The following is a 19,362-nucleotide window of genomic DNA, read 5'->3' as shown; positions in this document are numbered from 1 at the left end:
CGGCTCTCAGCAGAACACTGAGAGGTGGAGCTAGCTTCTGGTCCAGGCTTCTGGATGCATCCTGACTGTAAAGTCGAGATCTTTCCCCAGCCTGGACCGGCTGATTGAAATCAGCACACAAAGGGCTTTATCCGATGAAAACAGTTCACAGGAGTGTAGAACAAACTGCACTCCTGCGGTCCATAGAAGTATGACCAAGAAAGCTTTGCCCATACTTCTCCTTTCATTTACAAATTTTAACACAAGAATGAGGATCTTTATTTTCAGATAAGTGACTTTGATCTTATAGGATTTGGCTGAAAATAACTGTTACTTAAATAAGGACCCTTATTCTGTTTTGTTAGCTTTGCGAAATTAAGTTCTGTAAACAAGGGGCTTTTTAAGCACATCAAAAGTGATACAACTTCATATGTGCTGGCTGTACAAAAGACAACATAATATTAATAATAATACAAATTTAATTTAGCTACGGTAACTAGAAAAAATAAAAATACATTTTAAATACAGTTTTCGGAGCAAGAGCTTTGTGAATAATGCACTTGCCCGTCTAAGTTGCGGAGGCGTAGCGTAAATAACATACGCTACGCCCGCAGAAAGATACGCTGCCCTTACTGAATCTAGCCCCCAGTATTAAAGTGGTTAAACAGATATTTTTTTTAATTGTATATTTATCAGAGAAAATTAAAGAAGTTTTTAAGGGTTTACAAACATATGACAAGCGCAGACCAACAGAAATGTTACATCTGTCTGATATTTAATTTTGTATAGATAATAATATGAGTGTCCAAATAATTGTTACATAGTTTTGAGAATTCAGTCATATCAGAAAGAAAGGATGTTCCTTACTCGATAAACACAATAACAGATTGTCCTGTTGCTTCATGTATGTCCATGATATCTCTATAAGATGTGTTTACTTATGACACATATTTCCTAGTGTCTGATGTTCCAGATATAGTCTCCTCAGAACTGAAAGATGTATGTTTCTGATAAGCTGGGAACCTCATTGTCTTTTTTTTTTTTTTTTTTATGTTTTAGACCCAAAATCAAGTTTTGTACATGTAGGAGGAGGTTGAGATGTGAAGCGATTGGGACAGTAGCCTGGGAGGTGAGGAGGGCAAGGCCTGATAGTGTAACCTCACAGCGAGATAAAATCAGGAGTCTGTTCCTCTTTCGGTTGACTGATGGAACAGTTGTGTCTGTGGTTTCAGTTGCTTTTTTTATTTGACATTTAAGGCAGAATTGGGGTAAACATTTATCTGAGGAAAGACATTTCAGTTTGTTATCACTAAGTTTGGAAGCATCAGTATAGCGGTTGAGGATGCGCTGTCTATCGCAATATAGCTATATTAGAATGCCAATAAACTTCAAACAAATGGTAATGCAAAACAGATAATAGATATAAAGTATGTAAACTGTCTGTGTCCATACACTTTATAACTAAACGTAAAGAGTAAGCAAATCTTAAAAGTGGCAACAAAATCACCTCATATGATTGAATGATTGCCACACCATGCGTCTTTAAGGCAGAATTATACTCAATGTCTAATGCCACGTACACACGGTCGTTTTTCGGCATGAAAAAAAAAATAACGTTTTTAAAAACGTAATTTAAAATGATCGTGTGTGGGCTTCACATTGTTTTTCGGCTTTTTTAAAATGTTGTTTTTCGGGTTGTAAAAAATGATCGTGTGTGGGTTAAAACGACGTTTTAAACCCGCGCATTCCCAGAAGCGAGTTATGAGACGGGAGCGCTCGTTCTGGTAAAACTACCATTCATAATGGAGTAAGCACATTCATCACGCTGTAACAGACAAAAAAGCGTGAATCGTCTTTTACTAACAAGGAATCAGCTAAAAGCAGCCCAAAGGCGAATAGAACTTCCTCTTTATAGTGCCGTCGTACGTCGTTTTTTGGACATGCTGAAAAACAGCGTTTTTTTTTCATGCCGAAAAACGACCGTGTGTACGCGGCATTAGTGCTTCAGCCTGGCAGCTTCCAGGTATCAAACATCGGCTTCTTCAATTGGCTGGGCTGGGATGACATCACTCCGGTGTGTTCAGTCATCTTCGGCATTGCCAAAATTGCATGCGCACAGGGCCGTCTTACTGAGCGGGCACAGCCCAGGGGCCCCAACTGGACCTAGGGCCCGATCAGGGTCGGTTCTGTCACAACCCTGCAGGATGCGGCAGAGCTGAAAGGACAGCGGCAGCAGACAGTGTCTGGTCTGGTCTCTCTGCACAGTGGAGCGCTCAGCGCAGGGGCTGCCTGGTTCGGGAGTCAGTCAGGACTGTCGGGCGGCTGCTTTTAATGTGGTTCTGCCTGCGGGGAAGGGGGGCTGGCAGCTGTCACTTATCTCTCTCCTCTGTCTTTCACCTTCACTTGTTCCTGGCTGTTTTCCCTGAGTCTAAGAGATGAATGTCGGCACTCCGCAGAAGCTCCGTCTCCACGGTCTCCACACTGCAGCTGGTTGGGACTCCCCAGTTAACTGTGGAAGTGCAGGCCTGTGGGGGCCCCAGTGCATTACTTTGCCCAGGGGCCCACAATGCTATTAAGATGGCCCTGCATGCGCAGCTCAGTGTACAGGGGCTGACAGACAGGTAACAAACTTTAAGGCTGCATTCACTCCTGGGCGCTTTGAATCGAGGTAAAAAAATCGGGGAAAAAGTTGCGCTACTAGTGATAGGTAAAGAAACAAAATAGCTGCCTGCACCAACAATAGAACAATGTTGTGTACAAAAATGGAAAAGAAAAAATGCGGCGCTGCAAGGAATATAATAAACGCAATATTCACTTAATGTGTAAATAATGGTAAAAAACACTATGTGCATAAAGGGACAATCATGTGCAAAATATAAATGAATGACCATAAATATACAGCAATGGACAAGACTGGTGATAGAGTCCAAAGTCCTCACAGTATTGATGCGATTCATCTCATATGTTCAGCACTACAGAATTACACTCGATATAATTTCCCACAGGAATACTGTGAGGACTTTGGACTCTATCACCAGTCTTGTCCATTGCTGTATATTTATGGTCATTCATTTATATTTTGCACATGATTGTATATTTATGTTCATTCATTTATATTTTGCACGGATTGTCCATACCCTTTATGCACATAATGTTTTTTTACCATTATTTACACATTAAATGAATATTGCTTTGAATCAAGGGCAGAATTGAATGTCAAAGGTGCAAAATTGTGTTCAGACATTAACATTTGTTTTTCCCATAGTCATGAAAGGGTTAAAGTAGAACTTTACAAAAAAAAAAAAAATTGCTAACAGGCAGGGTATTAAATGCAAAAGAGACATGCTATCTCTCTTCTGCTTTAGGCTACATTCGAACTTTGGTGTTTTGAATCACAGGCAGATTTGCCACGGTTCTGCCCAAAATTTCATATCGCCTAGGTGTGAATGACAAAACGCACATTTCAGATGCCATTCACTTGAATGCCACCTAAAAATGCTGTGCAATTCTGCCGCAATTGTTGAGCGATGAATCACACTGCAATTGCCATAAACTGAATCGCATGAAGCTTGACGCCAAAAAATGTTCAGGAGCTTCTTTTGGGCAACATGCTTCATGCAATGCAGTTTGCTGCCTTTGCAGCACGATTTATTGCGTGACAGAACCGCACCACTTTTTTTGTGCCATTCAAATAAATGATATCTGAAATGTGCATTGTGTGATTTATCATTCACACCTGGGCATTTTGAAATCATTGGCATAATCGCTTCATATCTACCCACGATTCAAACCGGTCAGGTGTGAATGCAGCCTAAAGCAGAAGAGGCATAGCATGTTTTGCATTAAATTTCCTGCCTGGTACCATTCACTGCACATTTAAGACTCCATTCACAAAGGGCGCTGGGGCATGCATTCCCGTGCCGGCTGAGAGACAAACCCTGAATATTTAATTTAGTTTACAGTACATTGCCTGCTGCTGTTTATGGTAATGAATGTGTCCTCATATTTTAATCGCTACTTTACAGTGCCTTGAAAAAGTATTCATAGCCCTTGACATTTTGTCATGTTACAATCAAAAATGTAAATGTATTTTATTGGGATTTTCATGTGATAGACCAACAAAAATTGGCACCCAATTGTCAGCTGGAAGGAAAATGATAACTGGTTTTCATTTTTTTTTACAAATAAATATCTGAAAAGTGTAGCGTGCATTTGTATTTAGCCCCCTTTACTCTAATACCCCTAACTAAAATCCAGTGGAATCAATTGCCTTCAAAAGTCACCTAGAGAGTCCACCTCTCAGTGTAAATACAGCTGTTCTGTGAAGCCCTCAGAGTTTTTTTTTAAATAACCTTAGTGAACAAACAGAATCACAAAGGCCAAGGAACACATCAGACAGGTCAGGGATACAATTGTGGGGAAGTTTAAAGCAGGGTTAGGTTATAAAAAATATCCTTAGCTTTGAACAGCTCATGGCAATCCATCATCCAAAAATAGCAAAAGAGAATAGCACAACTGCAAACCTACCAAGACATGGCCAACCACCTAAACTGACAGGCCAGGCAAGGAGAGCATTAATCAGAGAAGCAGCCAAGAGGCCCATGGTAAATCTGGAGGAGCTGCAGAGATCCACAGCTCAGGTAGGAGAATCTGTCCACAGGACAACTATTAGCCATGCACTCTACAAATCTGACCTTTATGGAAAAGTGGCAAGAAAGCCATGAGAAGTCCTTTTTGCAGTTTGTGAGAAGCCATGTGGGGGACACAGCAAACATTTGGAAGAAGGTGCTCCAATAAAATGAGACCAACATTTTACCTGTTGGCCTAAAAGCCAAACGCTATGTGTGGCAGAAATCTAACACTGCACATTACCCTGAATACACCATCCCCACTGTGAAACATGGTGGTGGCAGCATCATGTTGTAGGGTATGCTTGTCTTCAACAGGGACAGGGAAGCTAGTCAGAGATGATGGGAAGATGGAGCCAAATACAGGACAATCTTAGAAGAAAACCTGTTAGAGTCTGCAAAAGACTTGAGACTATGGTGGAGGTTCATCTTCCAGCAGGACAACAAACATACAGCCAGAACTACGTAGAATAGTTTATATCAAATCATATTCAAGTGTTAGAATGGCCCAGTCAATATCCAGACCTAAATACAGTTGAGAACCTATGGCAAAACATGAAAAGTGCTGTTCACAGATGCTCTCCGTCCAATCTGACAGAGTTTGAGCTATTTTGCAAAGAAGAGTGGGCCCAAATTTCTCTCTAGATGTGTAAAGCTGATAGAGACATCCCCAAAAAGAAATACAAATGTACGCCACACTTTTCAGATATTTATTTGTAAAAAATTTGGAAAACAATTTATAATTTTCCTCCCACTTCAAAATTATGTGCCACTTTGTGTTGGTATAGCACAAAAAAAAATAAAAAAAATAAAAATAAAATACATTTATGTTTTTGGTTGTAACATGGCAAAATGTGAAAAATTTCAAGGGGTATGAATACTTTTTCAAGGCATTGTTTGTATATGTTTTCTTGCATCCATCTGCTTCTATAGATCTACAATACTTTCAGTTGGCAAATGGATACAGACGAAAAGTGGTTCATGGACCCATTTAATACAGGTGTGACTTCCTAGAGGTGGGGATCAGCAATACAGATGTAGTTTCATATGATGAAAACTGGGTTACTGTGCCCAGAATTCACCCGCTTTCCTAGAACATGAAGCTGAAAACTGTTAATTTTACATCCTGTTGTTTTCTTCAGTTTTCCAAGTACTGTATGAGAGAAGGCTGTAAATGTTTATATGCAATCAATGAGCTTCTTTGGTTTTGATGATATGGTAGCAGATTATAATGTTTGTTACTACTTGCTTTAGATAATAGTAATTTCAAAATCCAGTGCTTTCTTGTCCTTTAAAGTTTAAACATTTTCAGTTTTGAGTATTAATGGTGGTTTCATTTTCAGATGAGGAGTGGAATATGGAAGAACAGTTAGAAAATATAAAAGTCATGGTAGGCACCTTGTGCCACCATCTCTATCCTGGAAAAGCTACACCATGCCTGTATAGACTATACAAGGATTGTGCTCCTCTAATGCCACTGTAACAACGCTCTGAGTATAAAAGGGGTTAAAGTCGTTTAGGACATTCCATTCCCGACAGAAAGGCAGCTACCGAACTCTCCAACCAGCCGAACAAGAAACCCATATGAATAATTTTCCCCCAAGTACGAGACAAGGCTCTGTATTGAGGGTCAAGCAGGAATCAGACTCTTCCTTTATTGAAAGGAATACAGGATTTTTATATACACTTGAGAATACTGCAGTCACCACCTGAACAATGACACGGATCCACCCACAACATCACACAATGATTACATAACGAGCCCCCAATAAGTAAATTGTATTAATCTTGTCTGAGGCAGCTTTCCATTCACCTATTATTAAGTGTGCTAATGAACTCACCTGTTGTCTGCTAAGGGATGTATTAACACTCAATATAATGTATTATTCTGAGTGTTAATACATCCCTTAGCAGACAACATGTGAGTTCATTAGCACACTTAATAATAGGTGAATGGAAAGCTGCCTCAGACAAGATTAATACAATTTACTTATTCAGACATAAGCAACATTGTTAAGCAATATAACTCCAATGCCCATATTAGGAGTTATACTTCCTGGTCATAGACCTCACAGTGCACAGGGGATAAAATCTTCATATTTCTTGAGAGATATTCCAATACCTCAAGACTGCTCAGGCAAAAAATGGTTCTGCAATAGTGTTCTATCTTAGCATTCTCCAACAAAGTTTCTTGTGGATGATACCAGAGGTGTGAGACTCTCCTTTTCAACTGGCATTGAATGCCCCACTCCTGTCCCAATTCCCCCCCTTTTGTCCCACTGCCCCCATTTTATGTCACTCCCCCCCTCCTTTCTCACTGCCCATCCCCTCCTGTCACACTGTCCCATACTGTCTCCTTGCCCCCTCCTGTCCCACTGCACCCCTCCTGTCTCGCTGCACCCCTCCTGTCTTACTGTACCCTTCCTGTCTCACTGTACCCCTCCTGTCAAACTGCCCCCTCCTGTTACAATGGCAGGTGTAAAGGGAGGATGGTGATGGTGGAAGTGGCAGGAGAATGGGGGGGGGGGGGGATAATGGAAATATGCCATTTTGCCTGTGTGGATAATAATCTTTGAACCGACCGATTCAATTTGTATGCAATCAGGCAGGCCCTTGCACTACATGGTTTTGGTAAACCTGAAGAGAAAAACAAGCAGAAAAACTGATAGTGTGCATGGGGCTTAAGTGTAAACTCCAGCTTACTACTGAGTGTTAAAAGCAAGAATTTGTGCTCACTGTAGCACATAATATTGTGTTTACTGCAATACAGGGTAGCATGCTATCTACAGTGCCTTGAAAAAGTATTCATACCTCTTGAAATTTTTCATATTACAACCAAAAACGTAAATGGATTTTATTGGGATTTTATGTGATAGACCAACACAAAGTGGCACATAATTGTGAAGTGGAAGGAAAATGATAAATGGTTTTCAACTTTTTTTTACAAATAAATAATATCTGAAAAGTGTGGCGTGCATTTGTATTCAGCCCCCTTTACTCTTTACTCTGAAACCCCTAACTAAAATCTAGTGCAACCAATTGCCTTTAGAAGTCACCAAATTTGTGAATAGACTCCACCTGTGTGTAATTTAATCTCAGTATAAATACAGCTGTTCTGTGAAGCCCTCTGAGTTTTTTTTTAGAGAACCTTAGTGAAAAAGCAGCATCATGAAGGCCAAGGAACACACCAGACAGGTCAGGGATAAGGTTGTGGATAAGTTTAAAGCAGGGTTAGGTTATACAAACATATCCCATACTCTGAACATCTCAGGGAGCACTGTTTTATCCATCATCCAAAAATGGAAAGAGTATGGCACAACTGCAAAGCTACCAAGACATGGCCAACCACCTAAACTGACAGGCGGGCAAGCAGAGTATTAATCAGAGAAGCAGTCAAGAGGCCCATGGTAACTCTGAAGAAGATCCGCAGCTCAGATGGGAGAATCTTTCCACAGGACAACTGTTAGTCATGCACTCTACAAATCTGGCCTTTATGGAAGAGTGGCAAGAAGAAAGCCATTGTTGAAAGAAACCCATAAGAAGTCCTGTTTGCAGTTTGTGAGAAGCCATATGGGGGACACAGAAAACATGTGGAAGAAGGTGCTCTGGTCAAATGTGTGGTGGAAAACTAATACTGAACACACTATCCCCACCGTGAAACATGGTGGTGGCAGCATTGTGTTGTGGGGATGTGTTCCTTCAGCAGAGACAGGAAAGCTGGTCAGAGTTCATGGGAAGATGGAGGGAGCCAAATACAGGGTAGTCTTAGAAGAAAACCTGTCTGCAAAAGAGTTGAGACTGGGGCGTAGATTCACCTTCCAGCAGGACAATGAGCCTAAACTTACAGCCAGAGCTACAATGGAATGGTTTAGATCAAAGCATATTCATGTGTTAGAATGGCCCAATCAAAGTTCAGACCTAAATCCAATTCAAAATCTGTGGCAAGACTTGAAAATTGCTGTTCACATACACCATCAATCCAATCTGACAGAGCTTAAGCAATTTTGTAAAGAAGAATTTGCAAAAATGTCACTCTCTAGATGTGCAAAGCTGGTAGAGGCATCCCCAAAAAGACTTGCAGCTGTAATTGCAGTGAAAGGTGGTTAACAAAGTGATGACTCTTATGCCATGTACACACGGTCAGAATTTCCGACAACAAATGTTCGATGTGAGCTTGTTGTCAGAAAATCCGACCGTGTGTATGCTCCATTGAACATTTGCTATCGGAATTTCCAACAACAAATGTTTGATAGCTGGTTCTTAATTTTTCCGACAACAAAAGTTCTTGTTGGAAATTCCAATCGTCTATAGCCAATTCCGACGCACAAAAATCCTGCGCATGCTTGGAATCAATTTGATGCATACTCGGAAACATTGAAATTAATTTTTCTCGGCTTGACGTAGTGTTGTACGTGACCGCATTCTTGACGTTCGGAATTTCCGACAACATTTGTGTGACCGTGTGTATGCAAGAGTGAACAATCCGTCTGAAAAAAATCCACGGTTTTGATGTCGGAATGTCCGATCGTGTCTACGCAGCATTTGAATACAAATGCATGCCACACTTTTCAGATACTTATTTGTAAAAAAAAAATGAAAACCATTTATCATTTTCCTTCCACTTTACAATTATGTGCCACTTTGTGTTGGTCTATCACATAAAATACCAATAAACTTTTGGTTGTAGCATGACAAACTGTGGAAAATGTCAAGGGTTACGAATACTTTTTCAAGGCACTGTATGCACATTGAAGTACATTGCAATTCATTCTTAAAGCGGAGTTCCACCCTAAAAATAAACTTTCTATTAACAGCTTGCCTTTAATGTAAAACATTTTTTTTTTTTTTTTAAATTTGTTTTACTCACTTCTATCTGGCTTTTACTAGGCAGATTTAGTAATCTGCCCAGTTCGTGGTCCTAGGTGGTTCAACTTCCTGTCCTAAGACCCCATTGCCTCCTGGGAAATGAGTGTCATCTGGGTATTACTGTGCCTAAAAATCGCCCAGCATGCACCTCTCCCTGAAAACCAGGAAGAAAAAAGAACTGGGCTTCACATGCCCACACATATGATGGATACGGCCACAACATAAGCTGGAGGATATAAGGCAAGTGTTTGCAATGATTTCTGGAACGATTGGGGAGCTATTAATATGTTTTAGGGACTATTTAATGTGATTCATTTTAGCCCGGAACCCTGCTTTAACTGTACCTAACAACGTATAAAAGTAAATACTCTGTTTATGGGTGTAACTATGAATCATGGGGCCCTATAGCAACATTCTGACGGGGCCCTCTGGCTAACTCTCTATATCACAGCTTGCAGTGACAATACAGTATGTGTCATTAAACTGAACAGAAAGTATGCCTAAAGTAAGGATAGGTAGCAGGGGAGCTGTCAGCATAGTTAATCATACTTTTAGCCGAGTCAAAACTCTGGGATTCTTGACTGCAGTAGGTATAAAGGGTTAATTTCAGCCTGTTTCAGGAGTTTACAGGACAATAAATCTTTACTACTAAGACAGCTAAGAAAATGCTTCTTACTGCACAGGGGGGGATTTTGGACTGGCAATGATTGTGAGATATAATTTCAGACTTTCTTTTAAAACGCAGCTCCACCCTAAAGTGGAACTCCCACTGATCGGAACCCTCCCCCCTCCAGTGTCACATTTGACACCTTTCAGGGGGGGGGTGCAGATACCTGTCTAAGACTGCATTCACACCTGAGCGTTTTGTCGCCTGAAGCGCGACGCTCAAAAACGCTAGAGGGGAAAAAATACATTATTCCCTATGGAGATGGTTTACATCTCCACTCCAAAACGCCTGACGCCGAACGCCTAAAGCTCAAACAAGTTCCGGACCCTTTTTTGTCGCGCAAATCGGGCGGTTTGGGCGTTTTTGAGCGTTTCCAGTTCCCATAGAAAGTAATGGAAACGCTCGATTCAATCGACTAGCGCGACAACGAGCGTTTGCTACGGGCGTTTTGTCGCTTTAATCAATAGAAGATTTCACCCAGGCAGAAGATAAAAAAAATCTACCAACATAGCAACAAGTGATGAAAAGATGATAATTTTTCCTATTGGCTAAAATAAAAAACATTGAAGTACAAAAACGTCGGACGACGCTGTATGCAAACGCGCAAATAAGCATGAATAAAACGACCGAACGACCTACGCTCAGGTGTGAATGCAGCCTAAAGACCGGTATTTGCACCCACTTCCGGCCACTGCGGGCATGACTTCACCTCCCCCCCCCCCGTTGTATGGTGGGAACACTCGGCTCCCAGTACACAGCGGGAGCCAATCAGCAGGCGTAGCGTGACTCGCGCATGCGTCATAGGGAACCGGGCAGTGAAGCCGGAACGCTTCACTTCCTGGTTCCCTCACCGAGGATGGCGGGGGGGGGGGGCAGCAGAGTGACGAGCGATCGCTCGTCCTCTGCTGCGGACGGCGCTGGACTCCAGGACAGGTAAGTGTCCTAATACTAAAAGTCAGCAGCTGCAGTATTTGTAGCTGCTGGCTTTTAATATTTTTTTTTCAGCGGAGCTCCGCTTTAAGTAAACTTCACAGTTTCGTTTTTTTTGTAACAACCTCCAAATGGGGACCCCTTGACACCCCATGCCCCTAGCATCTGTGTTAGCTACTATGGCTATTGTTCTCTAACTGGCTCTGTGGATTGCAATGGTCAGTGCTGTCAAAAATAACACTGGTACAGTTTTTTCATGCACTAAGGACTCTTGATGGCCCAATTAAAATGATTGGACTGTCTTAATGCAGCTCGCAAAATGTTTGAGTGTTATGGTGTGGATAAGCCATTATACCCCCTTGAGTGCTTTCTTCGGTTGCAATAGACTATACTTCTTTCTGTGAGGGAGCTTAGCCACCTTAGGATATTGCTCATAAGTAATGGGAAAAGATATGTAATAAGCAGGCTGTAACAGCTCCTGCTCCTTAGCAGACATTTTGCTAGTCTGTAGACATACAATCGAATGAGTGCCAAAAAACATCCAAAACACCAAGGTACTTATTAACAGAATACATCCAATCCAATTTGAGGGGCCAAACACACTCCCACAGTCAATTTTGACTAGGTTGACAATGTTCCTCTATGGTTTCCTGGGTCACTGGGGAAGCTATCCTATTGGATGCTGCCATCCCATGTGACTCAAGCAGCCATCTTGGATCAGGCAGAGCCTATTTAAGGACAGGTTTTGATGCACTTTGACATGTGGGCAGAGCAGGGTACCCCATCTGTTATGTACAGTACTAGCTTAAAAGAAAGGTTCCTGTCGAGGAGGGTAAGCATAGGGCCTCATCTCTCTGATCAACTCCTGTTTAGGACCAGACAGCCAGTCCCCTCTCAACAGATGCTGTCATTCCAGCTTGACTCTACTCCTGTCACGCAACTGAACTGTGAGCGTGCCCGTCTGGGTGGCTGTCCCACCGGGCTTGTTGTGAACAGTCTAAGCATCTTTATATATAATTATAATTTAGGAATGATGAGTTTCTCTGTGGGGTTCCTGAGCTTTACTGTCTGGATTACAGTTAGGAATGCAGCGGTCTTGTGGACTCTAGAAAGCCACTGTTATTTTGAAGAGTAAAATGCCAGTTATGGCACCTTTGCCATCAAATTCTGGCAGTGTCCCCTAGAAGTTGCATCCTTCACATCCAAATGGGAGAAAATACTGGGTTAGATCAGAACCCACTGGCAGGATCATAACTCCACATGGCTAAAGCATACACAGCCTGTTAATGAGAATGCGTGGACATACCTGCTTTACCTGAGACATTTTCAGAATTAAGTGGTTACAAAAAAGTGAATAAACATATTTAATTTTTACGGTATGGAATCCATTCAGCTAGCTGCCTAATGAAGCTGTGGGCTAGCATTCCGAAAAAGGCCATCACTCTTCATTTGTGATTTTTTAGGAATATTTTAACCCAGAAACAAAAATTGTTTGACAGTTACTAGTCCTTAGATATGGTGGATGCATTAGTTTTCTTTTTCAGTCTTTTTTCCTAGAGTGTCAACCTAGGACAGAAATTGAGTTGAGACCTTAGAACACTTCTCCCTTTCCTTTTTTTTTTTTTTAAATGGGGAGGGGGGATATGATCTGTGGTACACCAAGAGAACTTGAAACAATGCTAATTGATAACAGTTTAGCAGAGGCAGAGTATAGTGGAGGTTCCACCTGCTAAAAGTTTTTACACCTTTAAATCAGTGTTGCCAACCATCCGTATTTCTACAGACAGTCCGTAAAAACGGGCACTTTTTTTCCCCGTTCGTAAATGTCTGTGGTTGCGGGAATGTGCCAGTAAAAATAGCCGAGATCTGTTCGGCTTGGAACTGTGCATGGAAATTGGAGGCAGGGGGTGATTGGAGGCAGGGGGTGATGGTGGCTGCGGTTGCACCACAGAGGGGGATGGAGCCAGGGGGCAATGGAGGCAGGGGGAGATTGGAGGCAGGGGGTGTTAGTGGCAGGGGGTGATTGGAGGCACAGGGTGTTGGTGGCACCGCAGAGGGGGATGGTGGCACCTCATAGGGTGGGGGATGGAGACAGGGGTTGTTGGTGGCACCGTAGAGGGGGATGGAGGCAGGGGACGATGGAGGCAGGGGGTGATTGGAGGCAGGGGGCCTGGGGGAGATTGGAGGCAGGGGGTAATTGGAGGCAGGGGGTGTTGGTGGCACCGCAGAGAGGGAGGGGGCATCGCAGAGGGTGGGGATGGAGACAGGGGTTGTTGGTGGCACCGCAGAGGGGGATGGAGGCAGGCGGACTGGGGGTGATTGGAGGCAGAGGGAGATTGGAGGCAGGGGAAGATTTTGGCACCGCAGAGGGGGGTGAAGGCAGGGGGTGTTGGTGGCAGAGGGGGGTGGAGGCTGGGGGGGATGTGACTAAATAATTTGCCCTTATTATATTGAAAATAACAAAAATATGTTTTTTTACCTTAAATCACATTGCGTACTTGTTTGTAGCCTAAATACTGAAATTTGCACCTAAGAATGTAATTTAGTAACTTTTGTGAAATGGCAGTAAAAACATGGCTGCGCCCGTAAATTTCGGTTGTCGTGCCAGTAAATTTCAATCTGGTAGGTTGGCAACACTGCTTTAAACTAATATAACAAAGCACTTTAAATTAGATATTCAATAGACTAAAACTAAACAAATAAAAAAATACACTTGTTGGGGGGGACATTATAAAGGGTACTTATGTAGCTAGGTACTGAGCTACAGCAATATGGAGGAGACAACATGTTTTTATTCTTCTCTCCCTCTACTGAGATACTGATGTTGTGCTAAAGCCAAGCATACCTAAAGACTTGTATGCAGATCACTGAGAATCCTGGGAGATGTAGTTTGAGATGGACATCCCATATAATGGGATGAATAGACTCCTTACACTACAGATCCAAATATGCACAGTGCAGTAGGAGGAGTGGAGAGATTATTTTGATTAAACTGCCTGAGAAAAGATCTTCCTCTTCGCACCAAGGGAGTTAGAGAGAGCACCTGTGTCTGAATGTTTTCCTGCCAGTGGGAGACCATACCATCAGAGATTCAAGCCTGAGACTGGGAATGAGGACATCCGGGGCAGCACATCACCACCCATATCACAGCACTTTCACTGCTGTTGGAGGGAGACTGGCGCATCCACTCACCCTCTGCTTCCCACTGCTGATCACCGGAGGCTATCGGGGAAGAGACGAGGGTCCCCTATTTTACAGCAGGAGTTCACCGCAGCACCCCAGGAATGTGTGAGACATCTTTTCATCCATTGCTGATATTGCTAGCAGAGACTGAGCCAGAAAGAGCAGGACCCCAAGTGTACCCACTCCATACTGCACTTATACCTATACTACATTATACCAAACCATTACCACATCTAAACCACATCTACCCACTACTGTGATATATGTGAGAGATATACATACCAGAATGTGTTGCACTTACATGCATGTACCTAATATGAAAAAATATGTCTGATGTTAGGTCCACTTTGATGAATAATACAGGGTCCATTGTTTGGTCACTATACATCCTCAATAAATTCCTCTTTTATATTTAGTAAACTTGACTGATTCCATGCTAAAGCAATGCTGTACTGCACAAATAGAAAAAAAAAAAACAATAAAAAGGTTCAGCTCACATCGGTGGGGATAGTTCTAGTGGTACCAAGAAGACATTTTGATGGATGCTAAATGATGTACGGCAAGTGTTATAGTTACTGAGTTCAATTAAACCTGACCTCTTTGCCTATAGGGTGTCATTCCCCAAATAACAAAATCAACTGTTTGAAAACAATTACATTAAAATACGCATATAAAATATTTCACTGGCCATATCAATGCAATAGTGTGGCTATCATGTGTTACAAATAGAGAAAATTGAGTACTGTCCGTGATACTTTTTTTATTTGCACTAACATACAATTTTTCAGGACAAGCTTTCGGGGTGTTACCCCTTCTTCAAGGTCCAAGCAGTACTGATTCACAATTTTTTGGCAGAATGTTAAAACAAAACAAGGAAAACAAAGGAAAAAAAATCTCAGAGGGAAAGGAAAAAAAACAAAAAAAACAAACAAACACATACAAATCAATGGTAATAAAGATAACATCAGAGTTAGTGAGATAAGACAGAGGGAGAGCTAAAGACTTGAGGGGGGGGGGGGGTTGTTAGTCACAGAGGGGGGTCATAAAACTGTAGTATAATGGGTAAGGAAACCAATATCTAAATTTAGGCCATTAGTTTTTGTGTCAAAAAGAATTATCATTCTTAGTTCAAACGTTTTCCTTTCCTGGATAGTTCTGAAATTCCCTTTAAGAACTAAAACATTAAGGTCTTCTATAGTGTGGTCAGGTTGTGAGAAATGATGTCCCACAGGTGTGCATAAACTGTCTTCCTTATGTTCCTTGATGGTATGTCTGTGCAAATTCATCCTCGCTTGCAACTTCTGTCCTGTTTCACCAACATAAGATCCTTTGCCACACCTTTTGCATTGGATAAGGTACACAACATTACTTGAGGTACAGTTGTATGATCCCATGATATTGAAGGTCCCATTTCTGTGTGTGACACCTTTGGATAGATTGATCTGGTTGCATAGTTTGCAGCGTTTTTTATTGCAGGGTTTGCTTCCATTATTAGTGACTTCATAATCAGAGTGAAGTTTCCTGCTGATTAGTTTGTGTCTAAGGTTGGGTGGTTGTCTGAAAGCCAATAATGGGGGTTGTTGGAATATTCCTTTCAGAGTTTCATCCTCTGTAATAATGGGTTGTAAATCTTTGATTATCTTTTTTATCCCTTCTAGTGTTGGGTTGGACCTTGAAGAAGGGGTAACACCCCGAAAGCTTGTCCTGAAAAATTGTATGTTAGTGCAAATAAAAAAAGTATCACGGACAGTACTCAATTTTCTCTATCACAATTGCACTAATACGGCTACAATCACGTCAAGTATGTGTTACAAATAAAATTCTAGAAAAAAAAGGTAAAAAGAAAAGAGCCCACCGCATGCAGCTTTTATTTTTAGAGAAGTAGAAATCACACTTGAGACTTTCCATGTGGCCAGTAAATAATAAAATAATCCTGAAAAACCTGTTATTCAAGATCATAAATTTCCTAGTGACACGGAATGGGACGGTTGGTTTAGCATGTGGGAAGAATGCTAAAATAGCCAGACTCTTTCATTCTCAGCGGCCTTGCGGATCCTTCGAAAGAAGACCCAACCTTTCCTGGTGTGACGTCAATGGATGGGATTGTGTTTGTGTATGGAGGGATAATTGTCATTCAGCTGTCAGCAAAACAATCAACTGTATGCTGTATTGATGTCTAGATTAGTATTTAAAAGAACCTGGACCAAAGAGTTTCTTGCAGTAATATACTATTTATAATCGCAAGAAAACTTGATTGCCAAAGGTAAGACTTGCTTTCTTAGAAAAAAAAAAAGTACAACCTTTGGCAACTTTCATGTAATTTATCCTACTGGAAGAAGACCACATTGTTATGGATGTGCAGATCTATCTGCTGGGTACAAATATTCTATGAATGACCCTAACAAACCAACAGTGCTCAAAATATAAACAAACTGACCATTATTATATTAGTAGTGCCCCATGTAAATTATGTAAATCGACCACGTGTCTATCAAAAATTTATTGTTGGTATTTTACAAAATGGTAAATCGGAAAATAGTATTTGTCAATTGTAATCAGTCTAAAAATCCATGTTGACAACTTTTTCCCCAAGGATCATCAGCCAGAACTGTGGCGGTACCTGCAAATATGGGAACATCCACAAACCAACCAAAAATGGCAAGATTTTAGGAACACTCTGTAATGTCTGAATGCATCTTTAGAGGTTCAGCTGTGATTATAGTGCCACTGCGGGACAGAAAGACGGTACAAGTGATCTGGTGAACATGAAGCTAGGATAAATCTTCATCCTTTGACAATTTACTTGGTAACATCAGTATAACATAAGATTAAAAAAGCTACTGAACTCTTGAAGGACAAACTATGACGGCAGAAAAGACACTCCATTGTTATTATTTCCATGCTCAGGCCTTGGAGACATATCAGTTGGAGTTAGTGAATAGATGACCTTCACTGCTGAAAGAAAGATGAGGTGGAACTAATTGTCACAACATTTCTACACAATTTCTCATGGCAAGAGATAATTTTATATAGATCTATGACATGTTAGAATACATTATGTAAGTGTAATTACAGACCTGCACACTATATGACAAGCCGTCAAAAACAGAATTATTGTTACATCCTTGGGAGCACTTTCAATTTGCGGCTTTAACTGTCAACTCACATGTATAATAAGGATGAAGGTTTGTTAGGTTTTATGAATTGGACCGGATGAACAGAACACCTTTGTCACCCAGGTCAAATGTTATCAAATTGTTAAAACTGTGGACAGGAAAACAATTCCTCAAGGAGCATGTTATTCTAGTTAGTAATATTCCTGCATGCAAATTGAAGGCTACTCAGTGAGGTGAATGAGTATAAGCTAAGGGTAATATAGTTTAATAAGACCAGGAGTCATGTTGACTTCCATTGTTTCCCTTAAGGAAAAAAACAAAAAAACAGAAGTGACTAGTGTATTGTGTTGTACATACCGTGTTTCCCCGAAAGTAAGACCGGGTCTTATATTAATCTTTTCCACAAAAAAGATACTAGAGCTTATTTATTTACGGAATGTACAAATTTTACAAAGATTCTGTGTCCCCATGTCACACCCCCCCCCCCAACTGTCAGGTCAGGAGTCATTACGGTATTTTGAGAAAGATATCTTGGCACTGCATAAGGTGCAGTACCATAGAAAATACCTTTTACGTAAGGGTATATAGCTCCCTGGTGTACCAGTATTTACCTGCTCTTCTTTCGTCATCCGGGAGGAGAGAGAAGAGATCCCGCTGACGTCAGCTCGCTCCGCGCGCCGAGGAGGAATGGGCTGAAGACGTCAGGCGGGAGGAGAGAAGGAGAGAGAAGAGCCGAGGTCACCTGTCATCGGCTCGCTCCGTGCAGTAAGAAGGGACGGGCTGAAGATGTCAGGGGGGAGAAGAGGAGGAACGAGAAGAGACGGCCTGCTGCTTACAGTAAAGAGGGACGGGATGCAGACGAGGCGAGAAGAGGACAGATCAGCAGTGGCTTTAAACATAACGGTACCATATTTTTTATCACAGTAATAAACGGAAACACTGCAGCAATGTATAGGTTTGAAAAAATAGATTTTTAATGAACTTTGACTAGGGCTTACTTTCGGGTAGGGCTTATATTGCAGCCCACCCCGATAATCACGCTAGGGCTTACTTTTGGGATAGGGCTTACTTTCGGGGAAACACGGTAATTGTATTGACTGTTGGAGGAGAAGATAGAAATATAATTTTGGTCACTTATTCCAATATAATTGGTTTATAGTTGGAGTACAATGAATTGCAGATAACCTTCACATGTATAATTGCTAAAAGGCATTTTAGTTCAGTTTTAGGATTTTTCTTTGGCACACAATTTTTATCCGTTATTTTTTCATCTGATGATTCTACCAGTAAGGCCTTGTACACACGATCAGTCCATCCGATGAGAATGGTCCGAAGGACCGTTGTCATCGGTTAACCGATGAAGCTGACTGATGGTCCGTCGTGCGTACACACCATCAGTTAAAAAAACTATCGTATCAGAACGCGGTGACGTAAAACACAACGACGTGCTGAAAAAAACGAAGTTCAATGCTTCCAAGCATGCGTCGACTTGATTCTGAGCATGTGCGGGTTTTTAACCGATGCTTTTGCATACTAACGATCGGTTAGGCGTCCATCGGTTCAATTTTAAAGCAAGTTCTAATTTTTTTTGACCGAAAGTTAAATAACCTATGGGGCCTACACACGATCGGTTTGGACTGATGAAAACGGTCCTTCAGACTGTTGTCCTCTGGCGATCCTATCGTGTGTACGAGGCCTAACACATTTCCTCTCCTAGGTTGACATCAGTTAAATGAGGACAGAACTACAGTATCCTCCCCTTTCCTCTTCTCCAAAACATAGAGTTTTCTGTAATCCTCAAAGATTACTGAGAATGATGTAAGAAACATTAATTGTTAGGGTTTATAAGCCCTTTAAGGGGGGAAAAAAAAACTCAGCTCCCCATACTGATAAATCAGTCACTGTTTTGAAACCAAATCCCTCTCCCCCTCATTTGTCCTTTTCTTTGCTTTGGTGTATAGATCTCTATAAAAATGTACTATTTAACTACCAA

The sequence above is a fragment of the Rana temporaria genome, chromosome 6, assembly GCF_905171775.1.
Source record: "Rana temporaria chromosome 6, aRanTem1.1, whole genome shotgun sequence".
Lineage (NCBI taxonomy): Eukaryota > Metazoa > Chordata > Amphibia > Anura > Ranidae > Rana > Rana temporaria.
The sequence above is the reverse complement of the archived record's forward strand: the minus strand, read 5'-3'. Positions refer to the sequence as shown.